Genomic DNA, 14423 nt, shown 5'->3' with positions numbered 1-14423 from the left:
GGAGAATTATCAAAAATTAATATAGCTTAGAAGAAACCGATATAATATTCCTAGCTGCTTTGCATTAATTTTTTTTAATTGAAAATTTAACTACACCTGCGCTATTATACATTTGTCACATCCATTCGATCTTTCTAATAGAAACGGTAATATATTACTTGTAAAATTAACAGCATAATTTTGGCTTTTACTTGTTGCGCGAGCCCGTTATACGTTTTCTCGTAATGCATATTGATCACCATGGTGATCAGGCATGGTGATCAAATAATGCTTCCGAAAATCCATAGGATTCTTGATTGGCTGGCCGGCCGAGTCAATCAAGAATCCCTTACAGCGAATATTAAAAAAATGGACGGAGTTAAATGAATATATTAATTTTCTGCAAATAAACAACTTTACATAAAATCCGATGGAAATTAAATAGATTTAAAGGAGCATTTTTATATTGAATTCCAAATGAAATCTTTCAAAAATATGCGAATGGATGCAACAAAAAGATTTAAATGTTGGCTAGTATCTTTATATAGATTACAGTTAAATATTTTAAGAGATGTTAAATATTAAAATTGTGCCTAAACGGTATAAATTCTTTAAATTTCGATCCAGAAGTCCTGAATAATTTAAAGCTTAAATTGTTGAAATCAATGGAAAATAGAGTTTATTAAGAAGCATTTATCTCGGACATTAATATTAACAGTCAGTCTTTTTGTAAACATAACAATTAACGATTCTAAATATTTCAAGTTGGAAATTGTTATAATATATTAATCTTTAAGCTACGAATCTGCTTAAATTCTTAATTATCTGATATTTTGCTATTACTAATAGTAATTTCCATCCACATAAAAATGGGAAGGGAACATGAAATATTTATGCATGTACAAATAAACTTTTCTTGCATTAAATTATTTTAAATATAGATTTAAATGAAACTTTCTGGAAATTGATGCACGAATCTGACACTATTGCAGTAAGAAGGGAATATTTAAAAATGCAATTATAAAATGATCAATTGATAACACAATTTCAAGTGCAGCTCTATACTACCTTTTAAGGATTGTCAATATTTGTTACCAATAATCCAGAAAATATGCACAACAAAGTCTTACAAGTATATACGCATATACAGTATAATCTTTTAGAAGTACAGTTTATATATAAGTTATAAATGACATTGACTTTATATACAAGTTATATAGACATTGCTTCATCTTTCCCATTTGGCACAGATATTCCCTCCTCCCTCGATAAACACCACATATTACAGAAACTTGATCATAAAGTGAACTTAATGAACAATTAAATTCTTAAATCGAGCCAACTAATGGAAGCAAATAGATTTCGCTTCATTGTCTTGTTTACGATATTCTTCAGATACAGATAGCAACAACCTTGCTTATATATTTTTGTAACAAACAAAATTTAGAGAAATACTGTAATGAGCCAATTATTGAATTATACAAATAAGTGGAATATTTTGGTTGAATGGAATATTTGACAATAGCAAAATGTTCTAGAACTGAACAAATAAAATTTCACTTCAGCCCACTTTGTGTTAAATGAAAAGATTACTAGGTAAATGGAAACGACAGCCATGAAATTTTGCCGATTCATTGAGTAAAACTATCTGATGGAAAAAAAATTAAGAGCATTTAGAATGGCAGTTGACCATTAAAATAAACAAATCACTCCAGTGACATTCATTAATAAATTATGAAAGATTGGATTACGAAAGTAAATAGGCGAGAGAATTTTTTCCCACCGTAATTACAATTACAGAACAACTTTTACTACAATTGATAGGTAAATGAGAATTGCTTACAAAGAGAAGTTGAATTTTATAAACAGTATCTTATTAAGACAAGATTATAAATAGAGTTTTCTTAGACACAATATTTTAATTGCGGAAGAGTAAAACAATTACGATTTCAATTCTTCAGGGAAGCAAGCATAGCAAATTTTAAACATTGTTTAATACATAAATTCACAGGGGCGTAGTGACCAAAGCAAGGGGGATAGGCGGTGCCCCTGGCGCCATCAGAACAAAACATTAATGCAATTATTTTTCGAACTAGAGTATCATGAAAGGGGGGAAAATGCCAGGTCGGGTACTAATATATTATATATATTTGCTCAACCATAAATGATTGGGACAAAGAAAGCTATTTCGAGCGCCACTTAACTCGCTAAGCCAATGATCACATTTCACAATAAAGAGACTTCAAAAAGAATTTATTCTAAAAAGAATTGAAAATGAATATTGATATTCATCATAACCTGTAGTGCTATCCAAATCAAAACTTCGGAGCAATGAATTAAAACGAAATATTGAGAGAAGAGAAATGCCCGTTTTAAATATTACAAAACCATTATAATTAGATTCTGTATGCAACATCAAACTTCCGTTTATTTCATGGGTTTATTAACATCCGTTTGGAAGCAACACCAACTATTCAAGCTGTCATAAACAAAGGAGAATTTTTTGTATGACATCTTAAGAATTCTACAAAATAGACAAACGTTCAATATCATTGGCAATAGAAATACGAACCATAAATATTTTAAAAGATTCGTCGATTTCTAAAAATAATCCGACTACCTGAAGGATCACATTTCCAATTGCAGAAGCGTTTGATATGAAAGAATTCTCAACACAGAAATAGTTTTTATCATGCATGAACTTTGATAGTTTTTGCAATTTAATATTTTGTCAATTAAATCCGTTTCATCATCGACCAAAATTTACTTGCAAGAATCCATGATGTTTCAATCCTGGTGGTAGTTGAAGATAAAATGTTGCTTAGTAGAAGCCACAAGGTTTTCTTCGGTTTAAAGATATCAAGAAACCTGAAAAAAAGAGTTTAAGAAGATTTTAACAGATATATTTTATCTTTCACGTGTATAAAAATTTTGGAGAGGAAATACTTATTAAATCTATCAGAATTTATCTGAAAATAGAATTGGCTTGCAATATCGATTGAATTGAATATAAATAAGTAGAAAACTTGTAAGACTCACCAACAACTCTACCGTCTTTTTGAAATAAAAATTGATCGCAGTAAAATTTAAAATTATGCAATTCCAAATTTTCAAGATGACCTACCCTAAAAGATTTGTACATATCCGAATATTTGCTCTATCTGAACCTCGGTAATCAGTACCATTTATTAACATCTCGCTGAATAAAAATGTTGATATTTAAAACCAGCAGGAGTTGCCTTCTTAAAGCTTATTTGCATTCTCTTTAATTTTTATCCCCCCTCAGGGTATAACATACACTTTAGGCAAGGCAGCAAAAGGCCGTGCATGCCATTAGCAAACAGTAAAATATAAATCTTTGGACTGAATGTAATATTCACATGATAGATTCAGTAAATATGTTTTGAACGCCTTTTCTACCGGCCAAAAAAAATTTTGCAACCAAAATTGGAAACGGGATTACCGTTGTAGTCAAAGATAACATACTAAATTGTTTTAAGTTATTCCATTTATAAGTTATTAAGCATACACATATGCGACGACAATCAACATTGACAGATTTGGTTCAAATTTAATAATTTGGAATTGGATGCTACACTCGAGTACCAAATTTTGTTTACCACGTTCTTTGCATTTTAGAGTTCTTGAGTTTACTTGTAATCGAACAGCCAGAAAAGTTTCCCATTAATTAATTTCTTTCAAAATTTGATAGAAATCTGCAAATTGCATAATTTTATATACCACATTTCAACCGTCTGGCTCAAAGTATTTAAATTATCGTGTTCATAGCCTATGCTAGAAATGCGTTTTTTCGAAAGCAGAGAAGTCTGAAACAGATTCGTCAAAATCTGGAGTTCAGATTCTTTAATGATTGCAATACTTTCTATACTCCACACACGAAAGAGAAAAATTAAAAGATTTTTTAAATGCAGTCTCGGTTTATCATTACAAAATCCAGATGTTTACCTTGTTTATTTTTTTTAAATTGACAGTTCACAGATACCATTGAGGAAAGAGTGCCTGCGCATCCAGCATAGCCCATTTCGTACGAACATGCTTGCAGTACCGAGGAAGTCTTGCTACCGGTGATTGACGACTTCCATTATCCAGCAATGAAACCATAAGGGGATAAGACAACCATTTAATACCTTGAAAGGAAAAAAAAAAATTAAAGCGTATGGAATATGCAATAGAAATTAAATATACTGGAATTAGAATTCATCGACTTACCTAGTTCGATTCGATATTCTGAGAAAATTTCCTGTTCATCCATAATAGCCAATGTCGATTGGATTCGTTTCTCGAATTGAGATGACAGTCACTGCAGATGAATAATGGTCATCCATATGGACAATGATACCATCAATAAGGAATATCTGCAGCATTTTTCTGCAATCGATAACTGCAAGCGAGTTTATATCGTTGAATTATTTGACAGCGTCTTCTGTTTATCGGAGTAGACACAAAAGTGAAGGGTGTTCGTTTATCTCCCACCAGCATTCTTCGAAAATAATTTCGAATCAAAATATTTCCATTATAAAAACATTCAGTTGAAAATAACTTCAATGCCCATCCGCTTTTTAAGATATATTTTTAACTTTTGGGACTTGAGCAGATTCTCAGCGATTTCACTCCCTATTCATTAATCGAAGATAGCTCAGAAAAATTACCTTATTGCTCTCCTCTATCACACAGAACCTACACCAAGTTTGTCCATATAATTGCCGTGGCATCCTTACTAATCAGATACCACCTTTGAGAAAAATTTTGAGAGGAAGACATCACTTCTCTTTCAGAATCAGATGTTCAGATCCGAGGAATTTTAAAATCTTTCGAATCATTTAAGACATTTTAAATTCTTGAATTTAATAGAAGGAAACTCAATTCTTTAAGGAATTAAAAGTTACTAATCATTAAGTAAATTTTGAATCTTTCAATAAAAAGTGAAATCCCATAAAGTTGAAAAAAAGCTGGATATATCTGAAATGGTCCAACAGAATCTTTACAGTGGATTTATCAAAATAAGTTTCAAAGACAGCAGTTCAATAATTCGTTTTAATTCTAAATAGACGTCGCAATCATTCTTGAGACCGATAGTCAAGAGATCAGTTTATTACTAGTTTTGTCCGAATTGTTATATTTATATCCGATACAATTTAAACTTATCCCATTTTTTAAATATCTTGAATGTTCCATCCGATAAATTTACTATCCCAGCAAAAAGTTTCTGTTCAATAAATACTTCCGTTTAAGCTAATTTCAATAAAGTAATCTAAATTCGATGCATTTGTTCAACGCACGTTCAATCCGAATTTTGATACATGAATTGTTATATGACAGATCTGGCTATATAATGCATATAAAATAATTTCGAAATTGACGATGAGGTAATTAGTTTTCCCAAGTGGATCTAGTTAATAAATAAAACAATAGCTTGTATCGTGCTAGAAGCTCAAATACTATTCGGTTTATGGCGATAGATATCGAGGTTGGATTAAGCTCTTCTATGGCAAGCAAGATGCACTCTTCCGTCATGCTTTAAGACAGTCTATATGCAATATTAAAACAATGAGGCCTTTAAGACTAATTTTTGCATTATATCCCAGGGTCATAAAATTTCGGTTACGGAACATTAATGAAAAAGAAAATATTTATGAAAAATAATCCGAGATATATATTTGATCATGAAAAGGGAATTGTTGAGTTTTAAGACGGTTAGAAATATATACGAATTAAGAAAATAAGTGAAAGTCAATTTCGGAGTTGTCTTATGATTGAATTAAAGATATATCCAAATCTTAACAAGTAATTAGTAAATTTTACTTTAGATTGAGTCAGAGTGGGCGAGTGCAATAATAAAAAGAAACCCAAAAGACGTTAACCGTTTTATAGCCTTTGCAATTTCCATTTAATGAGTTTTGATTTCGAAACAAAAAATGTTGCCTGTCTAAGTAACGAGAACTTACTGAAAAATGAATATTGTATTCTGCAATACATATTTAATTCATAAGTAATATCAAATCTTATAAAAGTTCTAAAAATATTACCGCAACTGTCAACTTCAGTGAGATCCAACTGCAAGGAATTCCCTATATTCTATCAACTTTTTTAGCGGTTCAGTTGATTTAGATAGTTTCTGGTTTAATATTTCATTGATGAAAATTTGTAAAGCTTTTATCCAATATCCCATAAAACGTCCATTAATTTGAACAGTTCTAGAAGTATGTCTAAATCAGAGACTTTTTTTTTTAAAGTTGGACCCAGTAAGATACGGAATTCAGGGAAGTTTTCAAATTGGTGGGCATTTGTAAAAATCGCCATAGAATTTTAAAAGCTAAGATTTTTGACAAGGTTATAGATCCCCCTCCATTTCCCATTTAAATTTAACGTCTCAGATTCGTCGTCTCAACGATGTCGACACACTATACACCTCCAATATCACTCGCGAAACTAAACTTCTTAAAATGACACATTAATTGAAATTGGAAAATACTCGTATAACATACGAAAGAAAAATTGTATTGAAACACGAAAATAAAATCCGGCCTCCTTACAAAAAAGATCTTATCCGAAACCTTTCACGAGTTATATCTACTAGTCATAATTCTGCTATTTCTAACGAATCTGCAAATCCCCACCCGCATCTGACACATCAGCGTATTACAACTGCAATGACCCGTTTTATTTAATACAGTCACCTAGATCTATTTTCATTTCAAACAATGCTTATTGCCATAGTTTAACATTCTCACCTCATGCATTACCTAATGTCAAATCATACAATCCACACTCTTCCATACATTGCCCGCACCTATAAAAAACAGCCCCACCATCCACACTCTTCCATACATTGCCCGCACCTATAAAAAACAGCCCCACCATCCACACTCTTCCATACATTGCCCGCACCTATAAAAAACAGCCCCACCATCCACACACTTCCATACATTGCCCACACCTATAAAACAGCCCCACCATCCACACACTTCCATACATTGCCCACACCTATAAAACAGCCCCACCATCCACACACTTCCATACATTGCCCACACCTATAAAACAGCCCCACCATCCACACACTTCCATACATTGCCCACACCTATAAAACAGCCCCACCATCCACACACTTCCATACATTGCCCACACCTATAAAACAGCCCCACCATCCACACACTTCCATACATTGCCCACACCTATAAAACAGCCCCACCATCCACACACTTCCATACATTGCCCACACCTATAAAACAGCCCCACCATCCACACACTTCCATACATTGCCCACACCTATAAAACAGCCCCACCATCCACACACTTCCATACATTGCCCACACCTATAAAAAGCCCCACAATCCACACTACTTAAACGCACATACCATTTGTCTTTAAAATGTTGTGTCACAATCCACTATTCATCACACATATGCCCACAGCCACATTCTACTTCCACAGTTCCTTCCCTCTATACACATTTCGAAAATTCCATTTAACTGCTTGTATTGCACTCTGCATTCAACTTACACATAATACGCCATGACAGATCTTCATTTTACATATCACTGATACATTGCCCCACTTATCAGTCAGAGGAAGAACCCCGAGTCTCCAGTCTTAAAGAATTACTTCAGATAAACCTTTTTCTCGCCGAAATAAATTGAAGCCTACATAGAAAATACTATAATAACGACGCAATTTATACTCATTTCAACTAATCTGACACGCCGGATTAGAATTCGTGTGAATAGCACAGGATTTGGGTAACCTGTTCAGAAACAGCTTTCTAGTTTATGATTTAGTACAACATGCAACGGTATATGAATTTAAAAGTCTGCTTTTCCTTCAGAATTCACCAACCGACTAAAGATTGTTAATGCGGTATTCTTGCTTGTACCTTTAACCATTTGTCTACAAGCTAAGCAGTATATATGCAGTTTGGAAATTGGATTAATATTAGATTTACCTTCAGATATTTTTTATAGATTTCATAGGGGGAAAATTATTTTTCTACACAATGAACGAGATTTAAATTTCGTTTGTAAGTTTTAGGAAGTGATATTTCGATACATGAATGAATAACTTTCCGAAATGCATCAAGGAAAGAATTCTACGATATTGAAAAATATTTGCGGTTTTCCCATCTGAAACCCCTGCTTCTACATTTTCGGATTTCTTATCAAATGGATGTATAATTAAGTTAAGATTTTTACAGAGTTTCAGCCAATAAATTGTTGGAAAGCAATTTCAGTATCAACATTTATCTGTACAGAGATATCACTGAACATAAAATAGATTATCAATTCACTTTTACAATTAATTTACTTCAGTCTAAATTTTGCTTTTCAGCGTCAAAAATTACGGGGAGTGTAAGGAATTGAGTTAAATTGCATGCAAAATGATACCACGGTAATATTGTTTTTTCTAATAGCAAAAAAGATCTGCAAGTTATTTTTTTAAATTTTTAGTAACGATTAGTTTCTTTAAGTACGCCGATTTTTCCCATAACAAAATTGAATGTTTATTGAATCTTACCGTTTTATAACAATTGGACAAATCTATAAAGTTAAGGGGGCATGCATAAATTTGAATTCAAATTTTTAATGTAAAGTCGTTATGGAATTTGTAATGAACAAATTAAAATACATTTTTAATTAGAATATTAATTACTAATCAAACTTTTGTAATTAGATTCAAAAATAATTGGGGTAAACATCAGTGTTTAATCTTATTTAAATTCTATATTAACTCATTCCGACTTAAAAAGGCATTAAAAATGATTATCAAATTAAAAATTCATTTATCCTCATTTCGGGAATAGCTGCTACTCCAAAGACGAGACAAAGTTATTTTTAAAATTTTAGCCACAATCCAAATAGTTTTCGTTTTCATAATGCATTTTATCTAGATTATTTTTCCGAAATTTTTGATTATCCTTATTTTTATTTCATTCCCTTCCATAATCATAGATTTAGATTATTAAAACTCCATAATTAAAAAATATGCAAGCTTTATTACTTTAACTTTACATGCATTCACTATTTCCGTATACGGAAAAAAAATCTTGCTTAGCATAGAAAGATTTGATTCAACTTAAATACCAATCAACCATAAAACGAATAAGTATTCGTGTGCTTTTGGTACGATACGCACAAAAATTTTTAAAAGTAGCCAAATTTGATTGGAGAATGACTTCTGAATATTAAATTTTGAAATAATTTAGTTTGTATTTAATAACCAGGTGTCTATGATACCGCAATTCAGATACTGCAGTTCGAATTACGACATCCGTTGAAGGAATGCATCTAATTTCGATTATGTACAGCATTGGTAATAAAATTGAAAAATTTAAGACAAAATATCCTATAGCAATATATCTATTAGAGCATTTAATATGCTTTAAGATTAGGTCGAGATGAAATTATATCTGATAAATGCAACAGTTTGGACAATAGGTAGTATATAAACTGATTATTAAAACCATCGGTCTAAAAACTAGCAGCGACATCCAATTAGAACTATGACCGTAGATTTTGAAAACGTATTTTGGTAAATTCACTATAGCAGTTCAGTTAGGTAACCATATCCGAGATATCCTGAATTTTTTTTTAACAAGGGATTTCAATTCTTATTGCAGGTGCACTAATACTATAAGATTTAGTATTTCTTCCTTAACTACTTCCTTAACTTTCCTACTTAACACGATTCTCCCCTTCAAAATGCTTCGAAATATTCCAAAGTTTTAGAATGCGTTAGAATCTGAACTTCTAATATTCCGAATTAATGCGGAAGATGAGGTATTTCTAGTCTCTAAATATTCTACACAAATAGTCTTCGAGAGTCGAAAAATGCCAATATTATATAAACTTACCAAATGTAATCCCGTGTGACAGAGGTATGAACAAAAGAAAATTTTTTGCTCTATCATCGATAAATGTACACTGCAGATTTCTTGGAAATGTTGATTTTTTTTCTTCGAAGCAATTAAGATGTCGGATTCTCGACTACCCACTTGCAAGAATTTCCATCGCCTGCGACAATGAATCAATTACGATGTTGGATTCCCAATTAACAGCTTGCAAGAATTTCATTTTCTGCGACAATGAAGAAACTACGATTTGGGTACTGAACTCTGGATTGACAACTTTCAATAATTTCATTTTTCTTCGACAACGATGGCAGCAAAGCTTTAATTCCAGGCACATTCCATAGCTTTAACAGGGTTAAATAAAAAGGCACAAAATGTCACTTCTTATTCTGATTTATCTTTCTTTTAAGATATTATATCTGAAAAAAAATAATCCTGATGTTAATCGTTGCGCAAATTAAAAATATGTGTGCTTTATTTTTGCATTTCTAATTCGCAAGAAATAATTTTACAGAAAATGCGATAGCTGACAGACTAATTTAATACAAAAATCTGTACTAAGTTTGCTTTCGTACTGAATAACAATAGTTTGAAGTATTGAAGTGCTTCAAATAGAAAAAAATACATTATCAATGTAATGCTAAGGAGTTTGAAATATTTCAAATTGTCTCACCTTTTTAATGAGTTGGCGCTTGACATTTCTATTTGAATCACAGAAGAATCTAGGCGATAATTCATAGCAGTTTAGATCCAAAATTCTAAAAGAAAAGAAAAAAAAAAACCGTTTCAATCTTTAGGGTTGGCTAACTTAATTAAATTGGTTTCCAATAATAAAAATTCATTCACTATACTAGAAATTTCATAGTTGGGGTTTCACTTTCTAATAAACAGAAATTACAGAATACTTTTACTTAAAATATTTTTAAATAATAAAAAGTGGTAATATATGTAGTCAAGAATTTATTGTAAAGAAATATATTTTTGTTTAAAAAAAAATCTTAGCCATCTCAACGAATAAAAAAAATTAATTAAACAAAGTTCATAGCTAATTTAATGCAGGTATAAAGAAACAAAATAGCTTATGCACTTATTTATTCAATGAATAAATGTTCACGAGTTCAATACTTACGCTTTTCATAAAAACATCAAAGCTCCGACGTAACATTTAAGACCAAAATGAGACAAAATTAATATCCAGACATTTTATAAAAACTAATAAATGGTTAAAAAAAATAGTATCAAGTTAAATTCTTAATCCAAGTTTCAACGAAAAGAGTGAAAAAAAAGTCAACTAATAAGTCATGCAAAATGAAATCGCAGTTTTTATCGGGATGTAAGGAGGTGGAGTTTAATAATAAACCATTCTCTTCTTCCAATATTTTGTGAAGGTGCCACTCAAGAGGCATAGGGGTGAAAAAAAAAAGCTAGTTAGCTAGATTCAAATTCCAAGGTGTAATTGCAAAGAAATATATTAAGCTATAAATTTAAAAAAAAAAAAAAACTGCCAGCTCATTTAGAAAATTCATTTCATTATATGTTTAATGAAGCATACTAAATCTGGCTCAGCAAAACAAATCAATCCGTACAAAATTAAGATAATGATGGAAAAAAATTATCTGCCATTCCTTCATTGTATGCAATGATGATCTTAATGTTGATTAAAATACAGTAGCATAGAAGCTAATGAAAGAAAGCCATGAAAAGAGGTGGATTCAAATCCTGGAAACCCTAGCTGAAATATGTTCACATGACTCTATTAGATAATGCTAGAACAGACATTATATAACTATACATTTAATTGAATTTCGTGTAGGGGCGCGATGAACTTGTGGTAAGGTCTTGGCTTCGGAACCGTTGGTTTCACGCTCGAGTTCCGATTCCACTGAAGAACCGTCGTGTAAACGGAAGTGGTGAGCCTTAAATCGGTCGGGTCGGAGCCGAACGACCTCCCACTGGTGTGATGCGAAAGCTTATAAAGGGAGGTGCCAGCTCAGCTGTCGTACTCATCATCTGACCGCGGTTCAAAATGACGAGGTCCGTCTCATAATAATCCTAGTGTTGCTTTAAAACGACACGTTAATACAAATGATTTTTGTGTAACTTTTATGTTTTTCTGTAATGTATTTTATTTCTTTAATTCTATTGCTTTGTAAGAGTTACTGCATTTAAGATCAGAAAATTGTGAATTGGAATATACATTCGGCTGAAAATGCTCTTCGTATCACAAACACATTTAAAATATATGGTAAACTAAAAGAACTTTGTGTGAGTAATTTCGAAGAATTAAATACGAAACGATCATCCTCAAAGTGTGGTACCAAAATCAGCATAGCCCAAGTTTAGTTTTTCATTAACGTCCCGTTTTAAAGCAACACTAAAGCTATCTTGGGACGGATCTCGAAATTTTGAACCGCGGTCAGATGACGAGGATTATATCTGAGCATTTGAAGTGATTAGGAAGAAAAAAAAAAAAAAAAAAAAACTAGCAGCTTCTAGTATTATTTTACCTATAATAGCAATTGTAATAATGGCCGCATGTGGTCTAAAAAATATATTTGTTATTAACTAAATCTGCATAAACAAAATTTATTAATTAATTCTAATTGCTAAAACTAAATAAATAAATAATGCTTTAGCCTTAAAACAGCATGGTATAAGCTCTGTAGATTTAAAATTTTTAGAACACAAGTTTTATTTAAATTTTTAGATAAAGAATTTACGCTTAATAATTTGTAAATGTATGATCCTGATTTGTTTTGTTTATGATTTCTAAATGGAATGGGGTGATTCACTAATCAGTAAGATTTGTATTTTTTTAATCAATTTGGTTTTTCAGAGTTTTTATTTAAATTATGAATATCAGAACTTCGAGAAGCAGAGACATGGGATTTTATAGATGTAGAAACAGTTCGTGTCGAATGAAAATATTACGCTTTAGAGAATTTAATTTTGTTAATTGAATGTCTTTTTTGTTATATTTTCATTAGTTGTGATGAAGAAGATTAAATTATTTTGGATTATTGTGTAATGCTTAATCTTTTTCCCCTTCAAAAAACAGAATGTTTGATTTAGATATGATTTCCAGAATTAGTTTTTGTTTTGTAATGAAAAATAGTCTGAAAGTTGATGTGTGGCATTGTTTAGAAATGACAGCTTAGATTGAAATACAGACGTTTGCCTAATTACAAAGGGTAGGCAATGTGCCCCTAGGAACGACCTTTAAAAATATTATTTAAAATTTTAATTAACTACAAATTAAGTTGGCGTATGATATCTGAAATTATTATTGCACAAAAATAAATTTTACATCCATTCAAAAAATTTGATGCTTTTTTAATGATTTCAATCTAAAAATCGTGCACATTTTTCTTGAAGTTTTTTTTTTCCTAATTTCCAATAATAATTATATTTTTTCCCTAAAATTCAAAACTGTTCGTTGTTTCATCACATATTTCACCTCATAATTTTTTTTCATTGGTGAAAACTAGGTAAGGATTCTATTTAAAATCTGTGCAGTTTTCAAGACAAATAACCAGCTGGGATGGCCTCTTTCAAACTTTATAGCATACTTTCCAATAAAATCTTGCTCCTCTCCCTGAGCTTTAAATTGTGAACTTTGGATAGAGCCGCGAATAGTAACGAAATGTTGATCTTTCAGGTGAATTTTAAGTAATATACCGTGTGATCCTTGGCGATTTATACAAAGCATTTTGCAATAGATATACGAAAATCGAATTTGTGTTTTACACGCTTTGTTTATAACCGACTGAAACTAATATTTGACATAAAACTACACTTATTGTCACAAAATCATATACCAACTTCCATATATTTAAATCATTGCATTTTTTAATTTTGAGAAGATGTGATATATTTAACTATGCTGCAGCATTGTGTTGACTCATTCAAGGTACACTTTAGTACCTGTAAAGAATTTCATTTTTTTTAACACACAAATAAGTTATATATATTCACATTCATTATGCTTTAATAATTCAATCGCAGGTAGCAGCAGTCATGACTGATAAAATTTCAACCCAAAACTTGGCAATGTAGCTGTACTTTTAAATCAATCAAAGAAGCTTTATTCAGATAATATAAAAAGCATCCCAGGAGAAAATTGTTTTTAGACGTTTCCTCCTAAGTGGAGCTAAAATTTTCAAGAATATTAATTGTCAACGCTGCTTGAAAATGAAAAATCAGCAACTCTTTACTAGATAAATGATAACATTAAATGATGTAGTACTCACAGTAAGTGTGTATTTTTTGTACATATGAATACATTGGTTTAGATCAGAAGATTCGATAATATAAAACAAATGTAACATTAATCCAATTTACATTCAGCCGTATAAACTATACTTTTAAAAAAATTATCTTGTGTTTGTTCTATGTGTATATCAAATTATGCATTTAAAAAAATTATGTGAATTGTTCCACTATTAAGGTATGTGTAGCAAGATTAAAATTCCTTTAAGTTTACAATGTATTTGTTCATATTATTTACTTCTTTGTAGTCAGTAAAGGCAAAGACTGCCAAAATATTACAATATTTATTCAAAGAAATATATAAACATTTATT

At 31.1% G+C, this 14423-nt stretch overlaps 2 long non-coding RNA genes across 2 annotated transcripts; both read right to left on the bottom strand.

Moving 5' to 3' along the window:
* Nucleotides 1-815: 815 nt before the first annotated feature.
* Nucleotides 816-6927, bottom strand: LOC129981894 (uncharacterized). The gene is made up of 3 exons (XR_008785382.1): nt 4210-6927; nt 3946-4127; nt 816-2847 (listed from the first exon to the last, which is right to left on the bottom strand). It is a non-coding gene; the product is annotated as an uncharacterized LOC129981894 (long non-coding RNA).
* Nucleotides 6928-9224: 2297 nt separating this feature from the next.
* LOC129981895 (uncharacterized) lies at nt 9225-11094 on the bottom strand. The gene is made up of 3 exons (XR_008785383.1): nt 10971-11094; nt 10515-10599; nt 9225-10260 (listed from the first exon to the last, which is right to left on the bottom strand). It is a non-coding gene; the product is annotated as an uncharacterized LOC129981895 (long non-coding RNA).
* Nucleotides 11095-14423: the final 3329 nt, after the last annotated feature.

Source organism: Argiope bruennichi, chromosome 8 (genome assembly GCF_947563725.1).
Source record: "Argiope bruennichi chromosome 8, qqArgBrue1.1, whole genome shotgun sequence".
NCBI lineage: Eukaryota > Metazoa > Arthropoda > Arachnida > Araneae > Araneidae > Argiope > Argiope bruennichi.
The sequence above is the reverse complement of the archived record's forward strand: the minus strand, read 5'-3'. Positions and strand labels throughout refer to the sequence as shown.